Below are 24,541 nucleotides of genomic sequence, written 5' to 3'. Positions count from 1 at the left end.
AGAAGCGCAACTTTCGGCCGTAGAATCCACATTTTTGTTTTATGTTGTTCTGTTGACAAGACGGGAAATCTGTAAACTCTGGAAATCTGGGAACCCCCCAAAATTTTCAGAGTGCCTTGAGAATATTGTATATATTAGTGAATTAAATATGGAGTGCGATCAGAGAAGCAGGGAGAAGTTGTGGGCTCCATTGGTAAAGTGGAGAGAGAAGGTAACGTGAGTCCAATGATTATGCCATCTACTCTGTTGGCCATATTATCTCCTGGCACCTGGGTTGGCACTGTTAGAATATGGAGATGGAACTGGAAACAGTTGTATACATGTGGGATATTTGCCTCTGGTCTCCCTTTCCAGGGTCTTCGACTAGGGCCATCAAGATAAGAAAAGACCTGGAGAGACTAGAGTTATAACCCATCAAGATATATGGCAAAATGAGGACAACAAAAAAAAAAGAAAAAAAAGTCTGCTTACACCACTATAGCTACCACAGGCTCATATGTCTCATTGAAGAGCCAATATGGGAGGAGCTGTGTCTTCCGATCTAATTCATTCGAGCTGTGACCCAGAGGTGCCTAAATAGAAACAATTGGCAATGAAAAGATTCCTCTCCAGCTCGAAATTTGGTTTATAAATCACTACAGGATCACAAGATCTTATATTATGATGCCTTTGGTTAAATTCCTCTTACAGTGCGAAGCCGTAAAGCACTTCCACAGCCTGATCGGTTCTAGAAAAAGGGGTGAGAGCTCATTGCTGGCACTGGAAGACTAAATACTTTACATTTGAACGAGCTGCAAAATGTTCATTTTATATCCTGAACAAACATCTCTAGGGATGGATCTAAGAGTCTTTGTAGGATGTTGTTAATTCAATTTCTAAATTCTCACTACTGACAGTTCAGTCTAGCACCTTGAGCGCTTGTGAACCCTGCATCAGAGCTATCAAAAGAGGGCAAAAGTTTTGTTTTCCTCCCATACCATAAATACCTTATGTAGGCTATCAAAACGTGGTGGATATCCCATCCACCATATTAAAATTGCATTTGGCGAGTTGGATACCATGTCAAAACGTTCAATGCCATATGCAGTACAGCGGAAGTAATATCCACCAGGTTTTAATGGAGTAGGCCATCTGCCAAACTATAAGCAAGGACCTAAAAGCTTAGTGGGGCATATTGGCAATACCACACACATCTTCATGGATACTGTTATATTCGTTGCACACAAAACTCTACACACAGCACCTTGAAACATTGATAGTGTGTGTATATAAGAATGCTGTTCTCCCTCTGGATATCTGAATCATCTATTTCTTAAAATTATAAAGACTGTTACATGATTACGGAGTCGCTAAGCAATCTATCCACTACCAATGATGTTAGGGATTTTGTGAGCCCTTTCTTAACTCGCTCCAGTCTTATTATACATAACATTTTTATTAAATGAATATGCACAGTATGGGGGCTCTTTAGAGAGTCATACCTTAAGTGTGAATTTTATAAATATATGAAGATGTCAGTGGAACAGAATCGGTGGAGGCTAAAAGGAATACAACTTCATTAGCAAACGAAAAAAAACAACAGACTAACAAAGTGGCCATACAAAATGATTAAGGCACATGTAATGAAGCAATCACATGATGTAGCGAGGCAAAATAAAAAGCAATGAAACTGAAAAATCGATTGCAATAAAGACCCCAGTAATGAATTGTATTCTCGTTAACTTAGGATTTACCGGGCGCTTTGGGCAGCAATCCCGTAGCACAAGACCGACATTAGATGTTAGGCTGCTAGAGGATAAATGCTGTGACAGTCCAAGCATTATGAAAACTGGATTCTAAAGAAAAAGTCTAATCGACCATATTGAATCCGATACCCAACACCAGATGGGTCGCCAAATGGAAAATTGCTTTCAATAAAAATGAAGATGAAACGGGCTAGTATAAAAATAGAATTTTTGAAGAATATTTGCAGAACTAAGGTTTTGATGATGCAACAACATCGTATGAAAACAATAAAAGCTAATTTTCGCTCAAAATATGAAGCTTAACATGACAAGGTTGTGTCGGCCTGATTGGCATGGTGCGGAATAGTGAATAAACCTAAGGAAAAAGCAGAAGCTTTAAAGACTTGAATTAAACCACAGGAGGAATGTGCAGACATCCAGGTTTGAATGTTGAAATGATCCGAAGAAAAGACATTAAGACAGTAAAATCCAATCCAATATATGACATCACTGAGACCATCTCTTTTGCATTCACTATCATTCACATCATTGGATGCCTTGTAATGTTTGAAGATGCTGGAGCGCACAATCATATCTTGTGGTGCTCCTTGTCCATGTGAAACATCAAGGTTACTGAGATCAACCGCCACAGGCCACATAAAGGGGCCTATCCTAGAGGATCCCATTTGGACACATTTGTCCTGGTGATAAAGATGAAAACCACTCCAAGAATTAGCCCACCAATCCCTTTACAGACAGATAAGGCAGAACAAAGATGTCTGATGATCAAACTTGTCAAATGCTGCAGATGAATCCAGAGGCGCGAGTAGAGACAGCCCATCACACAGCACGCTCACCGAGTTATACACCACGGGAATAGATGCTGTTTTAGTGTCAAACTCTGAATATAAATCCAACAGGATGACCTCCAAGAGTTTTATGAGAAGTGAATCGTTATCAGAGCTGTGAGGTCAGGAATGTTCATTGAACATTCTCGGAGACGGTGGCCTCTTGAATCAAGTAAGATTGGTCGAGTTTCGGGTTGCACACAAGATTTGTTTCCTAATTTGTATTTATGGCAACACCTGACCTCTCTTGAAGGCTGAAGAAATACAACCAGATAGTGAGGACATGTATAACGAGCATTGGCAAAGCCAGAAGGTCTGGTGTTCGTTGCCCAGCCCTCACCTGGACCAGCAACAGTATGGTTGCCAGAGCTTGATCTTTCAAGAACAGGGATGGTATTGTAATGCTGTTAAAGTGTCTTAGATAACTATACCATTTATGGTGTTTGTTTTTCTGTGGTAGCAGCACAGATTGGAGGAGGGGATTCTTGAGGAATGTATTGCAGTCCAAGAACCCCCCCTTCCATCAAGAATGTTTAGACTTCTGAATGATTTGCTACACTAATCTAACTGCGAGAGGGGTTTAGGCTCCACCCACATATTTATTCTCCCGAGTACAAGATCTGATTGGGCTAAATTTGGGTCCTTCAACCAAAAAGACTGCTTGTATTGCATAAGCTTACACGCGATACAGCAGGACTGAGTTAATTATGGTGCAAGCCAATGATCATGGCTGTAGGTCTGATCTGTTTATGATCAAATTATGTGATGACTCCAGGCCTGTTGTATGTATAGTGAAAAGTATATGTTAAAGTCAATAGGCATTTACGTGTTGATTGGTAATACTCTGTATGAAAGCCTTCAGATAAGTTTTTGTTAAATGAAATCTCATAGATTATCATAATAGGCAAAGGTTTTGGTATAAGTTACTCTTTGAGAAAACACATGGATATAGGTTTGCTCTATGAGAATCCTTGTTAGGCACTCCTAGGAGACACAGTATTTTGCATAACCAAGTGTAATTGTGCATACGTTTCTAACTTTATTTTGTATGTCTTGGTTGTTTTGAGGAAAGATTTCCCTTCAATACTACAGGCCTAGGTTGTTTGTGGTAGCAAGCTCTACTCCTGATTGGTGCACTGGAAACATTATGTCCAATGCCATGAGTCTGTTCTGCTTATTATGAAATTGTATGACAAATACAGTTGGTCTAGCTTATTTATTTTGAACATTGTATGTTAAAACAAGTAAACTTTTAACAGTAGGTTGTTATTACATTATGTTACAGGTGACTTACAGGTATTTTGCTACATCTTACAGATTACTGCAGTCCACAAGCTTTTTAGAATTGGCCTCCCGCTCTAACAAATCCTGGTTACTTTCACTGTGATAATTCTTGTCATACCCTTTTGAGAAGGGCTGGATAATGTTTTCAAGTTCTATTTTTGCACATATTTGTAATTCTATCCCTGTGTGAATGATGGTTACCATGGTATATGTACTTAAATAGGCCCTTATTGAGTAATGTGTAAAGCCAATGTTAAAGAACATAGGCATCATTGGTTCGTTGGAAAAAGTCATGCCATATTTCATAGGTTTGATCTGTTTGTTATGAAACTTTATGACAAAGCCATTAGCCCTGACCTACGTATTGTGAAAAATATGTTAAAGACAATACACTTTCAAGGATGGATGGTTACTATACTGTGATGAAGCCTGTAGTCAGGTGTTCTGTTGCCCCGAATCTCATAGATTACCGTAGTAGGTAAGAGTTTTGGTGTTGGTGACCCACCCAAGCAAACCGAGGGGTTAGCAAATATGCACTTCAATAATCCTTGGTAGGCTGTTTTAGGGGAGATTGTATTTTGGTTTGCCAACTCCAATTTTGTATACATTTGTACTTTTATGGGTGTATGCCTTTAGGTTGCCTTGTGGGAAACTTATGCTCAGAAGTCTTGAGTTAGTTATGGTGGAAATTCAATGATAAAGGCTATAGGCCTGATTTATTTATTATGAAAAGATAAGATAAAGTCATTAGACCTGAAATTTGACTGTGAAAAGCATATGGTAAGGTCAGTAGGCATTTAAGGATGGATTCCTATTACTTTGAATTAAAGCCTACAGATCGATCTTTTGTTGCAATGAATCTCACAGTTTATGTTTTTTAGGTAAGGGGTTTGGAGTTTATTACCCCCTCTGACAAACCATGGGCATAGAAGATTTGCACTGTGAGAATCTTTGTTAAGACCTGTTTGGAGAGATTGTATTTTGCTTTCCAGCTGTAATTTTGTACACAAGTGCAATTTTATGACTCTATGTCTGATGCTGGATTTGTGGGAAAGCTTATGCTCAGTACATCAGTACAATAGGCCTGAATTGGTTTCGGTGACAAGCCAATGATAAAAGCTATATGGTTGGTTGGTGTGCAGGGAAAGGTTATGCGAGATGCCATAGTTCTGGTCTGTCTTTTATGAAACGTTATTAAAAAGGCAGTAGGTCTAGCTTATTTCTTGTGAAATGCACATGGTAAAGTCAATAGGCCAATAGGCCTGTAACATTAATGTTATAGGCTGTAGAAAGATATCTGTTTACGTGTGTTGGAAAGTGGGTTATTGTTAGGGGTAAGTATGCACCTATCACTAGTAATAAGGCAACCAACACAGTGTAGGGTCCAGTAAAGGTCTCAGTATATTAGCCTCTTACTCAACCCTTTGTAGCTGACAAAGAGCAGGCAGACCTAACTTAGGAGACAGGAATGTAAAGCATTTAAAAAGGCCAATATATCAAATAAGTAAGACACAACACACAATAAAATGCCACACCAATTTATAAATGTAGGAAATATATTAATGAACAAATAGAAACTTAAATTACATAAATCAAATGTAGGGAACCTGAGATATGAATTTTTGAAGATTAACCACTTTATAGTGCTTAAAACATAAAGCACCTCACTGGGACATCTGGCCATGTTTGGCTGGGACAAAGTGAAAGTGTTTGGCCAATAATCAGATACACCAAACAGGAGGCCTCAGTCAAAAATGTACCTTCACACGTAGAAACCTTTCTGGAGCTTTTTCTTCCGACGTCACTCGACCCTCCACAGCAGGTTGGATTTGGTGAGGGTTCGCTGGCTTGACTTTCTGCAAGGGCCCGGTCAAATCCAGAAAGTCTGGAGTTCCGTAGCTTCAGTAGGACAAACCTGAAATCCAGGTTGGGTTGCGGTTGAGTAGTCGGCTTGACTCTCGGCAGCAGGTCGGTCCCCTCATGGAGTTTTTTGACAAACATTCTCCAAACATCAGGAGGTGTTTCCTGAAGGTCTCATTGGAGGTTCAAAGTGTCCAGATCACCAATCCAAATTTCTGGATGCTCCTAGATACTCTCTAGGAGGTCTGGACTACAATCCCTATAATGCACCTGCCAAATTCTTAAAGGTCTACTGGACGCACTTCAGGATGGGGACTCTTGGTGGAGATGATGCAGGTGGGCTCAGTTAACCTGTAGCTTGCATAGAGTCCACTCCTTAATTCTTCTTCAAGCAAGGTATAGCCCTGGGCTGTATTACCAGATAGTACAGCAGGCACAGTCATTCAGAGTGTAGGCCTTTGGATGCAGATCCAGATTCCAGGATGGCAGTCCTGCTTCTCATTGTAGTTTCAGGCAGCAGATGTCACATATTTATTCCATGTCCTGGAGTGATAAGCAGGAGGCAACTCTGTCCAATGAGATGCTGGCTGCCACCCAAAAGCATGACAACTTCTTCCAAAGTGTGGCATCTTCTTGTCCCACAAAGCACCTCACTTCCAAAATCCAACATGGATGATTTCTCTCCAGAGGAGTAAGAGCTGGCTACACCAACCCACAGTGTGGCTAATTTCCATAAGATCTCCTCCCCTGACCTCTGCAAAATCCTGTCCTAAACCTGTAATCAGGCTGGGGTACAGGATTTGGGGGTAGGTATGCCTGGCATTCCTTACTGATCTGCTCTCTCTTTGAACTTAGTTTCATTTACCAGCCCCCTCTTTATGACCTCTCCTCCTCAACTTCAGAGCTCTCTCAAGTTCAAGTTCAAAAATACTTTATTCGGTTAATTGACAATAACCATAAAAGCAATCAACATGAAATTTCATTTACCAAGAATTGTTACACATAGTTTACCATATAAAAGAATATTCAACAAAAAGAAACAGTTAAAAATCATTCATACGAATTGAGTTCCGCAATATAAATACTTGTTTTAAAAATTCTGAGACTGTTGCAACGGTTAAAACTGTATCTAATCTCTGTAGTTCTAAAAACGCTGGGCGACATCGGTTTAAATTCATTTCCTTAAGTATGGGGATAATTAGTTTCTTGTGAGGCAGTGTATAAAATTTACAGAAAAATAGTACATGAATAGCAGACTGGATTGAAGAATCATCACATGGGCACATAATTAAATCATGGGACCAAGAATTCATTACAGGGAAAGTCAAAAGTCTAAAAACAATGTTCAAACTAAAACGCGTCAGGACAAACCTCTCATAATTAGACATGTATAAGGTTAAATATGGCTGTGGTTTGTCTCTAAACGATATCAGTTGATGTAGAGAAACCGTCTTTTTCTTTGTTTCCTCTTTTAGTCTTTTCTCCTGAAGATGTTCCATACAGAGTTTTTTCAGTAATTTTCTGGGTATATTAACCATTGTGAGTGGATCATCATAGAATTGGTGGCAATCAATTTCAACTAGGAAAGATTTAACATAATCAAGCCACTTGATCCTACTCGCTTTTTCTAGTTTTAAAACATCCCAAAGAATAGCGCGGTTTAGGACACACTCATTTGTTGTCCATACCCTATGCCACAGAAGGATGGGCTGAATTCTGATTGTCTGTGATGTGCGGCTGACCAAGTTCTGTATGACAAATATAAGTCGAGACACTCTCAGGAAGAGTTAAAACAGTGGCGGCTGGTGACATTTGAAATTGGTAGGGCGTAAAAGTTGCGATGAGACGCGTTGCGAGTGACCGAAGCGAGCGTGAACGTCATAAGAGGGTGGGGGAGATTATCCTGAGAAAAAAAGAGTGCAAATGGTGCATTTTAAAGACCATTTGACAAAGCAATGCAAAACGGTTTATAAAGCAATTGTGAAAGTGTAGATATACATACTATAGTTGACATCACCCGACAGGGCACAGGCCACTTGCTAAAACAGTAGTTAAACACTGCTCCATGCATTCCGTCAGTCACTCTTGAACTCGTTATTTTTAGAGCTGAACTATGGCTACGATATTTGTTAATTTTTTATTCATCATCTCAAACTACCTTTCAGCTCGGATATGCAAGTATCCAGTCTCTGAAAAATTAAAAGCTGGACAGACTAGAACAGAGACATTGGCAGGCATTCATTCTTTGCAAGGAAACTGATATGTTTGGACAACAAGGAGACTCTGAGATAAACGTTAACCTGTTAACCTCTTTGTGTGCCCATACCCTGGGGAGTATACATGAAAAAGCCTCCGTCCAAACCCAAAAATAACTGTAAAGTAACACTCTACAAAACACACAGACCATAGCGTACAACCCCCCAAAGGCGACAATTTATCCACGAGGCCATATCTCCAGATTCTCCGTTTGTTATGATGCCCCCGGGGCCCAAAAAGGGCCTCGTGTCTATGTTCCTGCTTATCTCTGCTTGCAGCCATTAAGAGGATTCACAGGCGGCATTTCCACTACACCGCGCTTCTTTTATGGCCAGCACTGCAAACAACAGATGTTACTAGTATTACCCAATTTAATGCAACTCACTAGGACAACCTCGTCTCTAATTCAATTTCAAAATACCTTATCAGTGCTCCCTTTGTATTTCCGCATCACTTGCAATAATCACACCATATGCTACATCTCGGGTGACCTTTCCCCTTAAGAAGTGAATATATCGTGGTGATCATTTTTAAACGGTAAACATTTTAAATCATTCTTTTAGTTTTCTGATTCATTTGAATCATTTTTATTCACAGTTTCCTTCGTGTTTATTGTGTAATTTGTTATCAGTAGACGTCGACATTAATAAGTACACTAGTAATCCAACTCGTTTCGAAAGAAAAGTTCCATCATCAGAGGCACTTTATCGTGAACTTTTCCCATTGCTGAGAATTATTATAAATAAAAGGTGCGTGTTACTATAAGGAGGCAAGGATGAGTTGGTCGGTCTTTACTTTGATTCAAACTGGTGACCTGCAGATCGAACGCGGCAGCAGTGAATCATGAATAGACTGACCCGTGACCCCTCTTCCCGGCTACTTAAAAAAGACGACCTGAGGGGATGAGGGGGGAGGGGGGAGGCGGGAGGGGTTTGGAAATAAACACAATATATATAAAATAAAAGTAAACTTACAATCGGTCGAAGACTCCGTCCCGCCGTCCTGGTTCAAGTGAAGTCCTGCACGTCATCAGGAAGGCGGCGCGCAGGCAGCCTCCCTCCCCTCCACCGCCTCCTTCTCGATTGGTGCGGCCGGCTGCCCCAGGCTACGTAATTTTCTCTGTATGCTGCTGCTGCAGCATACAGGGAGAGTGAGTGGGTGGTGTTTCTCGAGGGCAGGGGGGAGTGGCTTGGGGGAGTGGCTTTCCCACTGTTGTGTTATACTGTCTGTCTGGGCGGCCTCAGGCTGCCCGGTCAGTCAGTATTAACAACAGTGGGCAAGCCACTCCCCCAAGCCACTCCCCCCTGCCCTCGAGAAACGAAACTAGGAAGTTCTCCTTTCGCGCCGTGCAAGAAGGCAGAAACAAATGGTAGTTATATTAAGGCAATAACTACCATTTGTTTCTGCCTTCTCGCACGGCGAGAAAGCAGGGGGGCGGCGCCCAAACGCCCCCATGGTGGAGCCGCCACTGAGTTAAAATGTGTCTCAAAAACATATTTTCGGCCGTTTTAATTGTTTTTATACTGGCATATCCCCAGAGACCTGATCCATAAAGTGCAACTGATATGCAGGTAGCATTATAAATAGTTAAAATTTCCCTGATTGGTTTTTTCCCCCATTTTTTTAATAACCTTTTTAAAGCCATTATTGTTTTTGAGAACAAAAGTGTTCTTGCTTTTACCGCATTTGCCCATGTGCCAATCTCATGGAACAGGATACCTAGATAGGGTAAGGTTGGGGTAGAATCCAAGGGAATATTATTTATATAAATGTTTTCTCTTCTTTGCTTGCCTCCTGTGCCACAGTTCATGGAGAACGTTTTTGTACAGTTAATTTTTAGATCCAGGTTTGTCATAAAATTGTTAAATGATGTTGTGAGGTTCTGTAATGCCAGGGGAGTCCGAGCCATTAATACCGCATCATCCGCGTACAAGAGTGCAGGGACAGATCTCTTACCAACCATGGGCATATCCCTGCACTCCTGCAGCATATGGTGCTCAAGACCATTTATATAGATCAAAAATAAAAAGGGGGCCAGGACACACCCCTGGCGTACCCCACGGCCTATCCCAAAGGATCTTGTACATTCTCCGGCCTTCCCGTAGCGTACAGATGCTGTGGTCCCTGAGTATAGTTCCCTTAAAAAACAACTAATAGTTTTTTCCACCCCTAACCTTTCTAATAATGCCCAAAGTTTACTATGGGACACACAATCAATTGCCGATGTAAGATCGACAAACGTAAAATATAAGCGTTCACCCTTAACCCTAGTATATTTTTGGTGCAAAATAAATAAATTTAGTCCTTGTTCGACTGTACCTATTCCCTTCTGAAAGCCGTATTGCAGTTCACTTATTATCCCATTTTCTTCTGCCCAGTTTTGAAGTCTCGCTAAAATAATTCTGCCAAGGATCTTTATGAACGAATCCAAGAGGGAAATGGGTCGATAGCATGCACAGTTTTGCCTATCTCCCTTCTTAAATAGTGGGACAATTACCAAGGTGAACCAGGAGGCATTTAGTCCTCTCACAAGAGCGGCATTAAAAAGCTGTACCAACAAAGGCCCCCAAATCCCACTATTTTCTTTAAACAGGTCTGCTGGGATCCCATCTGGGCCTACGGCTTTTCCACCCTTTGTTGTTTTCAGACTCGCCATGACTTCTTCCAGAGTTAGGACCAGTTTCAAATCCAGGGCCCTATTCCCCCTAATTGTAGGAAGCAGTGATTGATGTGTACCATAAGGGCAACTATAAAGTCTGGAGAAATGGTCAACCCAGTCATCCTCAGAAATCGCTATTTCTATGCGAGCTTTATTCTTATCATACAGGAAGGGGGCATTTACCGCCTTCCAAAACGCAGATGGATCTTTAGTTAACGACGCTTCGCAAAGGGCGTCCCAGGCCTCCCGTTTTATAGCATTTTTCCTGTTTTTCAATGCCTCATTATATGTTTTCCTTAAATCTCTCACCAATAACAGGTCTCGAGGAATCCCATGTTATGATGTAATGCCTTTTTAAGGTTGGAGAGGGTCTTTGTGCATGAAGTATCAAACCATCTCTTATTACCCTTTACCCGATTTTTAGACTCAACCCATAGACTATCCCTGATGGCAGACGCTATATGGTTAAAATGTTCAATAATGCACTCACTGTCTGTGTGCTCATCCAGACAGGTCATAAAACTGTCTAAGCATCTCATCACCAATTTCCTTGTCAATTTTTCTGGGGTCACCTTACTCCATTTGAGTGTGTAGCCGTTTTGCCTACCAAGTATCACATCAGGGACTGTCTGGCTAGGGGACTCTTCTCCATCTGACTCCTGAAATGGGTTTTCAATCTCTAATGTCAGTGGCCGGTGGTCGCTCAGTGGCAAATCAAGGGTCTTAAAACTTTTAATTTGACGACCATACCTATTCACGGATATAATGAAATCAATAACAGTCAATGCTCCCCTGCCAATAAATGTCGGGACAAAGGAGGATGATATTTGAGCAATTTCATTAGCATATCCCAAATAATAAGTGAACAGTATTTCATTTAAAAGGTCCCCATACACAGAATGTTCAAAATGGGTAGGGCTAATGTCTTGTTCAAGCATAAGACCACAAGTGCCATGTTGACCCCTTTTACAAAGAGCACAGTTAAAATCCCCCCCCCCCCCCCAAATAATTGTTACTTCATTTTTATTGGTATCAATTTCATGTTTTAGATCATCCCTCAGTGTTTTTAGAGTAATAACAATATCGCTATTCGGGATGTTATTGTAGAAATTAATAATAATAAAACTAACCTCCTTCTTAACATCTATCTTTGCCAGCTGGTAAAAGCTGCTTTTTGATAGTAACTTTACTCTCTCATACTTAAGCTGGTTAGAAATATGCATGCTCAGGCCACCCTCTGCTCTCCCGTATCTTCCCCTCAGTGCCGATGTGAACAGAGTTTTATAGCCATTTATGTGAACTGGCTCTGTTAACCAGGGGCCCGATGTAGGTAATTCCGATTTACCTACTCTTAAATACCGAATTTTACCAATTCGGTATTTAAGAGTAGGTAAATAGGAAGGAGGCAGATGTAGGTAATTTTTATTTTACAATTACCGAATCTGTAAGATTCTGTATTTACCGATTCGGTGAATACCGAATCGGTATTTCCCATTGATTCCTATGGGCCTTGAAACCCATAGGAATCAATGGGAAATACCGATTCGGTATTTACCGAATCGGTAAATACCGAATCCTGCAAGGGGGAACGGGGTGTCACTTTGACACCCTGTAGCACCCCAATTCCAGGCTTGTGTGCCATGTGGCACATATACATGCCCTAAGGGCATGTCTGTGTGTCACATGGCACAGGTGTACAAGCACAGATGTGCATGTACACCTGAATTCGGTATTTTACCACCCAATAGGATTGGGAGGTAAATACCGACTTCTAAAGGGGCTGTGGCACTCTTTGAAGTGCCAGCTACATCTGGAATTACCGAATCGGTAAATATACCGATTCGGTATTTTACCGATTCGGTAAATTTACTGATTCGGTAAATTTACAGAATCGGTAAAATATAGGCCCCTACATTAGAAAACCCTAATACCGGTCGGTAACGGTCGAATTCGGCCGTTACCAATCGATATTAGGGCTCCTACATCTGGCCCCAGGTTTCTTGTAAGGCCAAGATGTCATACCTATTTACTACATTATCCCAGATAGGGTTTTTAATTTTCGATTTTAATTCTGCCACGTTCCAAAAAATAAGGTTACAGTATTCCTTTTTTCCAATAATATTATTGGGACTCGTGGAGGAAATAACCCAATCTAATAACTCAGCCCTTGGCCCATTAACCATTTTACTCCTTTCGGGCTGACATCCAGAACTTCCAGGTTCTCCCTGCAGGGTTGCTTTAACATTACTATTATTCATTTTACATTCCCCTTCACTAATGCTAAAACTCTCTGGGGACATTGGGAATACACAATTTGTGACTGTCTTTCCTTCACACAACATAGGTTCTTCGATATTCGACTTGTTTAACTCACTATCCTGTTGTGTGGGGTGCATAGTAATAAGATCATTATCCCTAGCAAGTCAGTCCACCAATTCAAGGCCTGAAAATAAGTCAAACCGTTTGTGTATTGGTATATTATACCTACCTGGTACAGGGCCTGTACTGCCACCAAAGTGATTATTTTCTAATCGAGGTTTTACAGATCGCAAATATGGTGCTCTGGGGTAGAAATCACCTAATTCCCAAGTTACTATTGGGCCATCTCCTATTTGGGGTTGCCAGCTGCGAAGGTAAGGGATAACATGTTTGTCCCTGAAATTTACTATAATCAAGTCACCTGCTATATCTTTTGGCATATGTCCTAACCATCCCACCCTTCTGACATTCAAAATTTTCCCATCAATGTTAGGCGGGAGAGGTCTATTTTTACTTAGCCAAAAGGCTACTTTATTTTTTCGTTTCTGGTGTCCTTCAGTTTTCCCATTTATGAGCTCAAGGACCCCTGAGAGGACGCTCACATAGGGTGCCGCCTCCGGAGGTAAATCTATGCGGCTGATACTTCTATTTGCCCTACCCTGGTTGCCACCTGACCCTTCTAGGTTGATGCTTTTTTTAATCTGCCCTACCGTAAATGCGGCATTGCTAGCTATTGTATGTTTTTGGATTGATTTTAAATCCTGAATATTTAAGGAAGAAGTTTCCAGGGCTACCGATTGATTTAAGGCAGTATTCCCTGGCCCAATACTTTTGGCCACAGTAGTTTCAGTTAACTTCTTGGTTTGCTTATTTCCTATCATTTTCTTAATGAGTATGGCATTTGCCTTTGTAGTTTCCTCTATGGTCCCCACCTTTTCTCCTATTCTCTTCACCCTCTCTGCTAACGGTAATATTAAAGATTTAACCAGATGTTCAATCTGAGCAAGTAGGTCTGGTGATGGGGTAGGTACGGGCACTCGTGGTGATGGGCAAACCTTTTGTGTTGTAAGGGGACTGTTTGTTACCATTGGGGGACTTAGATACAATTTTTGTTGTTTCGCTAATCTCCCCCTATGTTTGGGACCTTTTTGCTTCCTTTTACCAAATGGGGCCTGAGCTTGAGTAGGAGATTGCATATTATCTTTAGTTGGTGAGCTGAGAACAGTACTCGAAGGACTTTCGTCCGATATAAATTGTACATTGGACTCAGCACTTGTGTCTCCCGTGGTTAACTCACAACTTAGGGCCCTGATTGGCCCACAATCTCGTTCTACTGGAATACATGAAGTATTGTTATTCTCATTTCCATCCCCTAATACAGGTGGATATTGCGAAGATTCAGTTAACACCAGGGAAGATCGTTTGTTAGATCTAATTTCTTCAGATAGACGTTGTTCGGCTCTCACTATTTCGCATTCAAGAGCAGCTGTTACCTTTGTTAAATAGTGGTCTATTGTCCCCTTAAGCGAACCCCCCTGGGAGATGATAGTTTTAGGGACCCCTTTAGTGGTCATATTACAAGTAGAGTTTGTATATTTAGCCAATTGACAGAAAGGGTCAGACCGGAAACTCGGAAACTCACCTAACCAGTGTGTAGTCCATTAGGCTAAGCCCACAAAATAAGCTATTGTGTCCATATATAATTAACTGACTCAATTTTCTCAAAGTCCAAGGTCAAGTGAGGTGGCCCAGCCCAGCCTCTGTTGGCCTCTGAGGGCCACAGAGGGCCCGCCCTTTGCTCGGGCTTAGCCCGGCACCGCCCCGCATGCGTCCCGCGACGCGAAGGGAGCGCCGATGATTTATGAGCCTCCCGGGCGCGAAAATGGGTAGAGGTGGGCGGGATCAGCAGCAAAGCAAAGACCTCTTGAGGCTGTAGTCCCCCCGCACGGCGGCCGCGAGATCTTCCGGTGCGGCAGCGGGGGGGACCAGCGAGCACCAGCAGTCACCAGGGAGCTCAAATAGAGGTCCTGGAAAGTCGAGTCAATGGCCCACAACACAGCAGAGGTACAGATTTCCCTCTCTCCATCAGATCACCTATGCTCCCACCAGGCCACTTATCACCGAGTCAAAGCAGTATGGATTAGCCTGTAAAGGTTGAACGATCAGCAGAGACCACTAGAAGGTTGGATGTTGGCTTACAGAAGAGAACGTTCTATAACTTTTCTTCTGTACTAGTTATAATAAACTCAACAGTGGCAAGTTGTTGACTTTATCAATACCAATCTTTTAAGTCCTTAAATTAAATGTACTCCTTTCCTAGCAATAGTTATACCTAAATAAAACATTCCAATGATAGCCTATAGAGCTAAGTATCTACAATGGGGAAGGATTAAATGGGCAGTTTTTCCCTCACCAAGTCATATAAAACATATTTTATAGGGTCCCTGCTTAAAGTTATATGGCCCCCACCCCTGGGATACCTAGGGAAGACATTGGGGGTGCATTACATGTACAAATAAGGCAGAATTTCACTTTTAAAGTGCCCATACCACCAAAGTTGAGTTTGTACACAATTTACTTTTATAGACAGTCTGGAAAGCCAGGATGCCTTTAAAATGGCAGCTGGTACTTAGCAGTGCACACATGTAAGTGCAGGAAATCTGCTGAACATCTAAACTTCCATTACCTATTATATACTAGGGACATATAGGTTCTGTCAGTACCAATAGTGAGAATGTACTTTTAAAGACAGACTCCAAGACAGGACTGCCTTTAAAAGGAAAGCAGGCACACAGCAGCATACACATGCAAGTGTAGGAAATCTGGAGAATGCCACAGGTGGGCGATCTCTGAAGCGAGGGAGTAGCTTTGGTGTAAGTGTGACTAAAGGCTTCTCTTCCCCCTGTTTTGGACTCATGATGCCGAATTTGGGCAATTCACATACATTCCAGATTTGCTGTATGTATTAGTAGATCACTTTTATAAGTATTTTTCTAGCATGCATTGACATTTCAACTGAGTGTTGACAGGAGTGGCATCAGAAAGTAGAAAGCCTTAGCCCTGATGCATAGCCTTGGGGTAGGGCTTAAAACATGTAGACCTCTGAAACTCAGGAACATAAGTACATAGAGTTTCAACTTTACCTACTTTTTTAACCATACAGGAAAGAGGTACAGAAAAAATGTATATTTTTTCCGACTAGCCAGTTATTTTCAATTTTCTACAAAAACAATCCTCACTCCTATTTTTCACTTCATCTATTAAAGACAACACAAAACATGCCCCTAAGTAACTCGAAGGTCGCAGCCTGCCCCGGTCTGCAGAGGAATGGGAAGAACCCATTCATAAAGCATGCCACCAAGACGAAACCCTGGTGGTGAGGGTTATCTAAAGAAAACTTTCTGTTTTCCAAAACAATCTGATGTGGAAAGGAAGTCCCAAGAGACAGATGGGCTCTCTGAGGGTGACAATGATACATTGATTGTGAAAAGCATATGTTAAAATCAATAGGCATTTAAGTGTGGATTGTTGTTTCCCGGTCTGAAAGCCTACAGATAGGTATTTTGTTACATGAAATGTCACAGATTAACTTTAAAGGGAAGGATTTTGGTGCAGTTACCGCCTCTAACAAACCATAGAGATAGAAGAGGTGGACTATAATAATTCTTCTGAGAATTTTTTAGTAAGGAGTTGATGCTGCATAAAGTCTCTGATGCATGACTTCCCGGGTGGAAACTATTTTGAAACCAGGTTTGCAAACAATGCTGTAAATACATTTAATTAATTTAGATCTAAATTAAATGTCATATGATCCTTAAATCTTTGGACTTATGCTTAAAGCCATACTTGAGATAGCCAGCTCTGGTAAAATGGGCACCTGTTGAGAATGTGGGAGATATTGGACTAAAATGACCACTCCTTTACCTGTTGTACGATTTTAATCTGCTGTTCTTCATGTATGAGAAGGGAGAGCACAGTAAAGGAGTCTTAAAGGCAATCAATCAAATGGCGTTACAATATGATGCAAAGAGAGAGAGAGTCAGTGGAAAAGGAAACATGCCAAACATTTTTACTAACATACATGCCAACATCCTCACTTTCTAAAAGTGGCAGATGTTTAAAACTTGTAAAGTGGATCATGTAATTAATATAATAAACTGTGTCTGGTATTTAAGTTACAATGAAGTGCCATAACACACATGCAGGATGTCTGGTCACAATGGACGTAGATTCACAAACATGCCAGAAATACCAGAAGTGACATCACACACCCGTTGACCTTTTTGACATCACAGGAAGTGACATATGACATCTGAACATGAATTGTCTTAGGAAGTCATGTAACATGACTTTAACCCTAATGACATCACAATAAGAGACAGTGTTTTAAGTTCCATAAATAACAATACAACACAGACAAATGTCTGTTTTAGAAACCACCTGTATCAGGGTGCTGGCATGATCTTTGATATAGCTGGGGCATAATACTAGCAATGACATGCAGAGAGCAAATGAGCCAAACCTCTTCTAGTGGGGTTCGGGAAGCTTCTGCCCCTGAGAACTTTTAAAACAAAATAAGGGCCAAATAGTGCAATTTGACACACAACTTTCATATGGCATTGCTAAAAAGCCATACACTCTGAAAGGGCACTTGTTAATATTTGCGTCTTTTCTTGATGTGCCAAGGCCATGACACCTGATGCTCCCCAAGTGCTGGCCCAATTTTTTCTAAATTTGCTATGGATGCTCCAATATGTCAATAAATAACTCCATTGGTCCAACGCCAGCATAGACCATATGCCATGGATGCCCCCTTAGGCCAAAATGTATATGCAATATGCCAGTGCCAGTATTTTTCCACTAATGCCATCTATACTCCATGTGTGATCCTTATGCCAAAAATGACCTCAGTATATTGGCATGGTTGGCCTCTCTCTTGCGAAGAATTACCTCCAGTGTGCTAGCACAGGCATTTTGCCAGTACCACTATTGTACCATGGATGTCCATTATACCAATAATTGCCTCCAGTATAACAGCATCAGTATTTTGTCATGAGTATCTTTAGAAGGCAATAATTACCTTCAGTTTTCCAGGGCCTACATCAGGCTCGCAAGCATAACACCACATTCTAACTTACATTCACTCTCTAATACTGATTTTCACTTACTCACTCCCACACATTTTTCCTCATTTAAACAAATACATTGCCACTCACTTTTTTCCACTCATCATTACTCTCTCTCATTCACTCAGACTCAACCATTATTACTCTGACTCACTCATGCTTTCTTACTCACTTGCACTCACTCTCTCACTCCCTCATTCTCTCCCACTTATCACTCATTCTGACTCATTCATTCTCACTAATTCATTCACACTCACATTTATTTTCATACATTCCCTTGCAGCCACTCTTACTCTAACTCAGTCTCACTCTGACTCACACATACTCACCTACGGACACTTAATCGCACTCATTACCTGTCACTAATTCTTACTTACTTCAATCACTACTTTAACACACAGACCTTTTCTTACCTCAGCTGGCAGCCAATGTCCCATTTTGGTTAACTTGTTTTCATTTTTTTTATTCTAATACTGAGTAATAGACTATTATTCACTATTAGTATAATTGAAAAATGGCAGATAGCATGAAGGGTGATAACCCCAAATGACACCCATGAAGGCGAGCCGCCTCTTTGTTCTTGTCACTAATGTTGCCCTTTCTGATGCCATGAGTCGCAATTGCAGTGCCAGGGGTTAAAAGTGTCAAGCCAGAGACAGCAGGCCTCTAAATGAAGTCATGGCTGGTCACTGTTCCATAAGGCAGGATTTACAGTTACTTTGAGATAAGGTCATGCTTCATCAAGTCACCTGTTGAAATACACTTGCTATATGATAAAATAGCAAATCAGACTTAACAGGTCTAGCCCTTGTTTTTTTCTCAATAAGTATCTCTTGCCACTGGAGATGAATGTTTTGCAAAAGCCATTAGTGGAGAGGACGAGCAACATGCTGCACAACCAGTAGCAGCTGGTAGGGAATAAGGGTGGGAAAGGAGGGGGGATTATAAAAAACAAAAAACACTTACCTTTTCCTATGACCACATCTCTCCTCCACTTTTCAGCTCCAGAAAAGCTGCAGGAAGCACCCGGAAGACAGGCTCCCCTAAGCCAATAATAATGCTGCAATGCGGCGTTGTGATGCGCTCAGATCGAGACAGGGAGCCTGTGCATATTCCTCGCCAGGCTGTCGATTACAGCCTGCTGGGGAATATGCAAAGTGCCCATGACTGCTTGGACAGCTGGCCAAGCAGTCATGCGCACTTTGTGCACAGTCCTCTCCTCCTCCCACAATGAGCCACCAGCCCCACCCCGCCCGCCCCCAACCTAGCCCGTAACGACCAAAAAGAAAACGATAACAACCTTGTGATTATTGTTTTATTTGCCTGCTCTATGAGCAGTGGGGTGATGCTCCTCCGCCTCAGCGGAAGAGCCACCAGTCTGCACTCAAAATCTCTGGAGCATGAATGAGTGCCATCCTTAGGCAGCAAAGGGATTTGGGCGAGTTCTGTGGTCACCTCTCGTGACAGATTACCCAGAATGATACAACTAAGAACGACGACAGAACTGCACAAATTATTTGCAGAGTTGATGCCATGTTTGTGGTTTTTTAATTGTAAACACGATTTGATGGGTCTATGAGTAGGCAAAAACGAGGGGGACATGGTTGGTACAGGTAAAGGAGGCACTGAAGATCCAGACTGAAACAGCTTGAATGTCAAAGTTCTGCTAAATAATGTTTAGCTTTTTTTTTAGATTGCTCATGTATTTCATGTACTGTGCAGAGCCACTTTGCACATGACCATGCTCAAAGATGTCCAGTGGTTACCCTTTTTGTTTTGGAAGCAGGTGATGTTCATGGAAATGAATAAAATTCTTTATTGTATAGTTAATAAAAACCGTTACAATATTCCAATTAATAAAATACTTTTCCTTTGCGTATTATTATACATTAAATACAAAATGTTACACTAGCTTGCCTAGTCCGAGACAACCCTGAAACCCCAGTGATTACGAAAGTTAGGGACGGGGAGGGCAGAGAGGTGACCACTCAATCAGATATTAACACTGCATTTAGGGTTCACCTGAAGAGGCTATACGCCCCTCCCCCAGTGGGCGGTGAAGATGAAATGGTGGAATTTCTGAGAGACCTCCCGGTCCCAACCCTGACCCGAGAGGAACAGACTGGGCTGGACGGACCCATTACGCAGCAAGAAATTAAAATAGCTATTGGCTCCCTTAACCAGGGCAAGACCCCCGGCATGGACGGCCTGCCTGTAGAATTTTACCAGACCTACTCTGCAACGCTAGTGCCCATTTTAGAGAAAATTTATAAGACAGCTTACGAAGTAGGTCACCTGCCTGCCACGACGATGCAGGCCTCAGTGATCTCCATACCAAAACCCGACAGGGATACCCTTGACTTGAGTAACTACAGGTCTCTCTCAATGCTCTCCACAGAGTATAAAATACTTAGCAAAGCTATCGCTATGCGCCTACAGTCCCGGCTCCCTGCTCTAATACACCCAGACCAATGTGGCTTCTTCCCGGAGAGGAGCACTTCCCAGAACAGGAGGAGGCTCCACACCCTTATGTCAGCCAAGCCAGCTGACCTTCCCCAGGCCGGTTGCATTGCCCTGGATCTCCGACAGGCGTTCGACTCCCTGACGTGGGATTTTATGTTTGAGGTCATACGACGTTTTTGCTTCCCGGACTCCCTAATCAAATGGATCGTCTACTGTGCACGCACCCGACGGCTAGAGCGCGTACAGGCAGGTATATATCCAACAGTTATGACATCTACAGAGGAACCCGGCAAGGCTGCCCACTATCGCCTCTACTGTTCGTACTGACACTCGAGCCCCTGGCAATAGCACTCCAGACAAGAGCGGGCGAGGTGGGTATCTCCATAGGGGGAACACATAATTTGATGTTAATATACGCCGACGATATCTTAGTGTATCTACGGGACCTGAACGGGAATCACTCAACCCTGGCAAATATATTCGCCCACTTTGAGACCGTATCTGGCCTGGCCATTAACCCGACGAAATCCCTAGGTTATTATTTCCGCGAAGGGCAACGACCCCCTCATATACAATTCGGCGACTGTCGGATTCACATAGAGGCGCTAGAGTTAAATACCTGGGCATCAACGTATATAGACGACAGGAAGACCAGATTGAGGGTAACCTGAGGAGGGCCATTAATGGCCTCCGAGGTAGTGTACATTTTTGGACGTCCCTGCCACTATCTGTCATGGGTCGAATAGCAGTTTCAAAAATGGTCATGCTCCCCCGCATACTGTACTACTTTGTAAACCTACCGGTTCTGCTCCCACAGCACATATTCACCACACTGAACACGATCCTAATCACTCTCATATGGGGCCCAGGGAGACGGCGAATGAGCCTCAAGAAACTGCAACTGAGCACTAGACAGGGCGGCCTAGGTGTACCCGACCTACGAAGTTACTACTAGGCAAGCCAACTGCAATGGTTGTCACGGTGGGTGGCGGATAAGAATTTACATGAGATTGATTTCACTCAGGACCAACTAGCACGGGGAGAATTGCATTCCCTTCTGTTACCCAGAGCCAAGATCCCTCGAGACTGCCATCCCCTGCTGCATACTGCCTTAATGTGCTGGAGGAAGGCATTGGCGTACACAGCAGAGACCACACCCTATGCAGATAACATTTCCCTGTTAGGGATCCCAACACCACAAGGACGCCTGACACAACGCAGGTTACAGCCCTGGGCGGAGGCGGGAGTGGATAGAGTGGGAGACCTGTTTGAAGACAACACTTTACTGGACCAAGCTTCCTTTGCGCAGTCAACGGGAGCCCCAATGAGACTGTACTTCCTGCACGCCACAGTGACACATTATGTACGCCGTACATGGGCCCCGCAGCGTAGCAAACCGGCACAACATGAACTAGTGCATCTCCTCCATTATATGGGGACAGGGGGAAACTTAGTTAAATGGCTCTATGTGGGCATTAGGGAACATGCTGCTCTGTCTCTTAATTTGCTCAGGGTGACCTGGACACTAGACACGGGAAAGGCTATGACGGACGGAGCCTGGAAGATTGTCCTGGAACATCATAGGAGGGTGTTCAGAAACGTCAAATTCAAATTCATTCAGGCTATGATACTGCATAGAGCTTATCTCACCCCACAGAGGCTCCATAGAATGTTCCCTGCCTCCTCCCATAGATGTCCCCGATGTCAGGGGGATGAGGCCGACCTTCTTCATATGCTGTGGGCGTGCCCGAGGATACGAAGATATTGGGAGACAGTCCGGCATACACTGCACACTATAACAACCCTGCAGATCCCGGAGGGGGCACTGCCTTGCCTGATAGGGCACAGGAAAAGGACCAAGAACCACAAAGCGCAGCTGAAATTCTTAGACTTAGCACTCTTACTAGCAACCAGAGTTATAACTATGAGGTGGAAATCAGCCAGACCCCCGAGTGTAGAGGTATGGCGGTCTAATTTGCTAAAATGGGGCAGGGCAGAAAGTATGGTCCTGTGTAGAGAGGAGGAGAGAGGGCTCCGGAAGCACCCGATTGCGCAGGACTGGGAGTGGATGATGGTAGAGATAGAGGAAGAGGATCTAGAAACCTTACAAGAAATTGTCCCATGACCAGTAATACAAGATAGGAAGAGAGAGGACAGTAGAGTGGGGATATAACCGCTGGAAGTACAGGATAGACAGCCACTCAAAAATGCAGTACTGGACAGAATACGGTTGTCAAGCCAAGCCAAGTCACTGACGGAGAAGCTCGGAGACGCGGAGGGTGGGAGGGGGTTGGGTGTGTTAGAAACTGTTAAGGGGCGATACTATCGTAAAATGCAATGTAATTCTAGTTATAATAACTCTGAGATGGACTGAATTGCTATATAAGGTGGGAAAGATACTTGTACATTAGCCGGAAGTTAAGGGGAGAAAACGTGAAAAGACTGCTGAATGATGATATGAACAAGTGTAAATTGTAATAACTGATACAGTCACGAATAAAGAGTTAAAAAAAATAAAATACAAAAAAATACAAAATATTACGATGTTCATGGAGTATATCAGATGAACAGCTTGGAAATGTCAGAGAGCCTCGCCTCAAAGCAAACGTTTAAAGCAGACCACAGGGATTCAGGAGCAGTTGCATATTTGGCATTCCAACGACGTAGACACATTTCAGAAGAAACAAAATATAATTAAAAAAGGAAAGACTTTTTCATTTAAATAAAAAGTCCACATTCACCCAGGAGTACGAGACACTGAAGTGAATTTCTTTTTAGGCACAAGTGCACCTAGTGCACAAGCAAAATGTTGTCACTCACAATAAGTGGAGCCAATGGCTCATGTGGGCTGACTTATTGCTCCATGCTGTGGTGGGTGGAGAAAAATATGATTGACACAAAATATGATTGAAAACCAATGTATGTATGTATTTTGTTAAGTACTTTTTGGGAAAAATATAAGGTCTTGGCTAAGGCCAGACCCAAAAAGGGAGGGGGAAAAGTGTATACGCCTCTAGCAAGGGTGCGTTCTAAAGGATTAGGTTCTGGAATTCTGGAACATATGAGCTCACTGTCAGAGCTGGCATTCGTAACTTTTTCAGGAGAAAATGCTCACAATTGAAGTGGCAAATCAGTTATAACTGTTATTCTCATCAGTGAAAATATATTTCCTGGCCTATTTAAAGCTCCTGGAATGTGGTTCGAAAATGATGCTTTGGATACTTCTATGTTTCTCTAATATTTCCTTTGAAACTGCACTTAATGTGACTGCACAAAGCTATCACCAGATTTCTCTGCTTTTCTTTCTGTAACATTTGGCCATGTATATCTCAGAGTATATCACAGGGTGGTAAGGGCCGTGCATGCACTCCATTGTTGCCCATGTGACAAATACATCGGAAATGGTGAGACTTATTATTAATAATATGTTTTAAAGAATTCTAAGGAATTGAGGAGAGTAAGCAACCAACTGTAATTACAGAGAAAGAAACTAAGTAGAGGCCTTAGAATATTTTACAATCCCAACACAAGATATTGAGAAGTGACATGAAAAGGGTAATAAAAGATCTGACAAACTAATCGAGATAGCACTGTTATGTTATGCATGATAAGTTGTGCATGGCCAATTACTGGATGTAAAGACTTTCGTGGATAAAAAAATCTTTAAAGTAGTTTGCCATCGGATTTCAGACCTTGCTATAAGGAAAATAAGTTTCAAGGAAATTGTAGTGGTAGTGTGTGGAATAGAAAATAAGTTATTAGGTTAGTATGTCACATAGCCAGGAGAGGCCTGGTAAGAAACACTGCCAATTACATACTCACCTTTCCTATGTTGACTACTCTTTTACACATGATGATTTTTGACATACATTTGCATGTGTAACAATGCAGGATAACATTTTCTGAATCAGCATTGCTAACATTTGTACTTCGTAGACACACTATCACAACACCTTGAACATTTAGTACATGAGATAAAGTTTACTGACAAAATGTCATCATTGTTATTGTTCGGTAGGCAACAACGCTATCCAACTAGAATAAACAATGTGGGCCTGACAG

This window comes from Lissotriton vulgaris, chromosome 6 (genome assembly GCF_964263255.1).
Source record: "Lissotriton vulgaris chromosome 6, aLisVul1.2, whole genome shotgun sequence".
In the NCBI taxonomy this organism is placed as follows: Eukaryota; Metazoa; Chordata; class Amphibia; order Caudata; family Salamandridae; genus Lissotriton; species Lissotriton vulgaris.
The sequence above is the reverse complement of the archived record's forward strand: the minus strand, read 5'-3'. Positions refer to the sequence as shown.